Raw genomic sequence first — 4235 nt, 5'->3', positions numbered from 1 at the left:
ATACAAAAATATGCCTCTAAGCATTCTGGGAAATAGTTCCCATTCCTGTGTTTTATTTTCTTTTAGTGTTTTTAGTGCTAATTTATAAACTTTGTTTTATTCAACTCTTTTAGGTTTGACAAAATAAATAAAATTCTAACAGACTTATGACTTACTGCTGTAAGTTTATCTTTCACAAACTCACACATTTACGTTAAAAATCTATAACAAAACGTATACAATTTTAGATTAAAAAAAAAAAAATAAACTAGACTTGTTTTAAATGTAGAAGTTAGTGGACACAACTAAATGTGGCCCAAATGTTTTACAGTATATTAGGCTGACCTGCTCTGCAGAACAGGGTCAGTGCTCTGCAGGAAAAGAGAAGTAAATACACAACCTCAGACTCCCTCCATAGCTTTGATATCTTTAAGCTGACAGACTAGACGTGTTTGGGATTTTGTCTTACAACTTAACTCTGCTTCAAACTTTACCAACATTTTTTTGCTTTGGTCTTCATGAAGATGTTTGTAACCTTAACTGTGAACTTAACTGAGAATAAAGGTGAATTTTATTTATTTGTTTTAAGAATTATAAATTTATTTTGGGTGACCTATGAAGTCAACTGGTTACACTTGAATATATTAATAAGTATCAGAATATCAGTATAAATGCACACCACATTTTTCATATTTAGCTTCCACTTCAGAATTATCCACTGTGTTGGTCTACCACATAAAGTTCCAATAAACATACACAGCTGATTGGAACATGTAATTGTAACATGTAAAAAAAAATTCAGTAATTCTTAGTTTAATTGTATGATTCAACTTTTACAGTGTTCACAATCCGGTTTAAATACTTTACCTGAGAGAGGTGTGAAGTTTGCTGTGGATGTCAGACCTGCATTGACTGACGTAACTCCAGTCCACAACAGAAGATGGAAGCTTAAAATGAAGAAAAATCACGTTATTGTTAATCCCTCAAGTCAGATGTGCAGCTGTTAATTTATGCATTTTAATTACTTTTTGGAGGACATGGTTTTGAAGAGGGTTGCTGCAGAGTTTACAGGTTTTGCTGGTGCTCAGGTAAGTCTTCACATCAATCACATCAGCTCTTTTCCTCTCCAGTGTGACTATATCAAAACTTTCCCCCACCAAGTTGGATCCTGGTGCAAAAGGAGCAGCATCACACTCTGTTTGGGTCCCGATCCGACAGGACAGAACAGAGGAGTGAACAAGGAGAACGCTTAGGAGAAGAAGAGCTGAAGTTGAATGAGGGAGCATCGCTGTAGTCAGAAGCAAAATGATAGAGAAAAAAAGGAATTAAACTGGTGGTATGTTGGTGCGGATTCACCTTTAAGGTGAGTGGTGGGCGGCACCAACGTACCCTTTAAAGCCAGGTGCGTGGGGTGCGCACACACGTACAATTGTTTTGAGCTGTGGAGATGGCGTTGTGTGAGCTTGTGTGATCCTGTCTTTCCTCAAGCATCAAGTAATGGTCTTCAGGTTACTTTTGTAATTTTCCTTCTGTTGGATTTTAGATTAGTTTGTGGTGATTGTGCTTCCTTTGGGTTCAGGATTGTAGTTGTGCTGGTGCTCCCGTTTTGCTCTCTGGGAGTGTGTGTGATCAGGCACGCGTCGTGGGCATGGAGCTTTTAACCGAGGTAGGTGGGTTCATTGTCAGCTTGTTGAGCTCAGTGCCATAGTTCACCTTAAATTTTATTTTTAGATCCTGAGGTGTTCGGGACTTGTACAAAAAAATTCAAATGCATGTATAAATTAAATGTGTAATTGTTTCAATAAATATTTAAATGTATTTAATATATGGGTAAATATTTGTTTACAGTGCCATTCATTTTCAGAGTATAGCATTATCACCCATTGAATTTGGAATGTCTGGCTGACCCTAAGCATATTGTAATTATTACATGTATTAAATACATTTAAATATTTATTGAAACAATTACACATTTAAATCATACATGCATTTCAACTTTAATGTACATTTTTACATTGTGTATCTCTGTTATTTTTTGCATGTGTTAGTGCAAGCAAATATCACATTTTTGAGTTAGAGCGTATTTGTTCATGGGAGCAGCAGTTAATGATGGTGAAACATTAGTAGAGTTCTAGATAACACAAAAAGGTTCAGCCAGTAGATATATGTGGAAAAACAAACATTGAAGCTCATTCATTAATCTGATTTAATTCCCATTTTCTTATTCAATATATTCCTTTTGTCTTATAAATAGTAGGTTACATGCCAGGTAAAGAAATAAGTTATTCACAGAATAATTCAGCTGTAAAGTTGGGCTATTTAGTTAATACATTTTCAGACTCGATTAGAAATAAGCATGTCGGTGATCATTCCTTGTGTGTAAAGTTTCTGCATTCACTCATTAGAAACTGAGCTTGGCTTTAATAATGAATAATAAATTATGGATTTCAATTTTTAGTTATTAAATAAAACAAACGTCAAAGCAAGTTCTGATTCCCAATAATTTTGATGTTCTCTTATGAGGTTGCTACAACATTTTTGGTTTCCAGAATTCTGATTCCCAGCAATTAATCAACAAATTCAGCTTTGGAGATCCACAGATCTTTGATTTCAATAAACAGCCACACACCTCCACCACATTAATATCAGTGAAATTAAATTCATCAGAAAATTGTCCTCTTCAAACATTTTTTAGAACTCAATAAACACTAAATATTTTTATTTGCTGCAGTGAATTCTAAGCAAAGATACTCTTTTTTCCCAGTTAATTTTATTTTTCTTTAGCATATTAAAAAGTCTTACCTGTTCCAAAGCAGACCGAAAAGAAGCTGAAACAAGCAATGTTTCTAAGTGTGCTGAGATGAGAACTGTGGTTTATAAAGCAGCAGCCCTGGAGAGATAAGGATTCATACAGAACATTGTGTAAAGGTCAATTGATGTAGTTACTTTGTTTCTTGTAACTGCAGGTAATGTTTCAGGTTTTTATTTTGGCAGCATTCTGTATAAAGTATCTATGCTAACAGAACAAACAGTTCTAATGAACCTTTTTGTGCCAGTAGGACATGCAGTTATACTGGAACTGCAATGAAGGAAAGGTTTAATAGCAAGGCAGAAAAATGCATAAAAAGCAACTTAAAATTAGCTTCAGTCAATAAGGAAACAAGGTAATGGCAATTGAAATTTATTTCAGTATTTTAATTAGGTAATGTTATTTGTATTAATATGACTTCATGAAAATGCTTACCATACCATACCATACCAACTTTATTTATAAAGCACTTTAAAACAACCACAGCTGATACACAGTGCTGTACATTAAAACACAACATAACAATAAAAAAATAAAAACTCTTACAGTTTAAAAACAAACATACAATTTAAAACTAGATCCTGCTGGAGTTGAAAGCCAAGTAAAATAGATGGGTTTTAAGACGAGCTTTAAAAGTGGACAGTGAAGGGGCCTCTCTAACGTGCAAAGGCAAGTCGTTCCATAACTTGGGGAACGACAAGTTATGGAACGACAGAGAAAGCCCTGTCCCCTCTGAGCTTCTTTCTGGATCTCGGTACCTCCAAGAGCAACTGATCTGCTGACCTGAGAGACTGATAAGGTATGTAAGGGTGAAGAAACACAGAGAGGTAAGCCAGGGCAAGATTATGTAGTGATTTAAAAACAAACATAAGAATTTTAAAATGAATCCTAAAATATACAGCCAGCCAGTGAAGTGAGGCCAGGACAGGGGTCACATGCTCCCTCTTTCGAGTTCCTGTCAAAAGTCGTGCAGCAGCATTCTGAACCAGCTGCAGACGTGAGAGCAGCGACTGACTGACTCCCAGATAAAGTGAGTTGCAGTAATCTAGTCGAGTCAAAATAAAAGCGTGGATCACGGTTTCAAAATGCTGCCTGGAAAGAAAAGATTTCACTGACGCCAATCGCCTTAAATGATAAAAACTGGACTTAACCACGGCTCTGATTTGGCTGTCCAATTTAAAATCACTGTGCACCTTAAAACCAAGAGCAGTGGGCCCAGAATTGAGCCCTGCGGGACACCATAGGACATTGAAGCAGCAGGTGATTCAGAGTCACTAATTTTCACTGAAAATGTTCTGTCCTCCAGATAGGACCGGAACCATTTAAGAACATTGCTACCAATACCTACAATGTGGTGTAATCGCGATATTAAAATGCCGTGGTTTACTGTATCGAAGGCAGCAGTTAGGTCAAGTAAAATCAGAACAACATGGTTACCAGAATCACA

General features: G+C 36.1%; 2 long non-coding RNA genes across 2 annotated transcripts; one reads left to right on the top strand and one right to left on the bottom strand.

Annotated features, from left to right (window-relative positions):
- Positions 1–451: 451 nt before the first annotated feature.
- LOC107835071 (uncharacterized) lies at positions 452–1153 on the bottom strand. The gene is made up of 2 exons (XR_001660902.1): positions 1005–1153; positions 452–926 (listed from the first exon to the last, which is right to left on the bottom strand). It is a non-coding gene; the product is annotated as an uncharacterized LOC107835071 (long non-coding RNA).
- Positions 1154–3418: 2265 nt separating this feature from the next.
- On the top strand, positions 3419–3787 carry LOC107835073 (uncharacterized). Its single transcript, XR_001660904.1, has 2 exons — positions 3419–3449; positions 3490–3787. It is a non-coding gene; the product is annotated as an uncharacterized LOC107835073 (long non-coding RNA).
- The last annotated feature ends 448 nt before the right edge of the window (positions 3788–4235 follow it).

Source organism: Poecilia formosa, unplaced genomic scaffold (genome assembly GCF_000485575.1).
Source record: "Poecilia formosa unplaced genomic scaffold, Poecilia_formosa-5.1.2 Scaffold976, whole genome shotgun sequence".
NCBI lineage: Eukaryota > Metazoa > Chordata > Actinopteri > Cyprinodontiformes > Poeciliidae > Poecilia > Poecilia formosa.
This window is presented reverse-complemented; position numbering and strand designations above follow the sequence as displayed.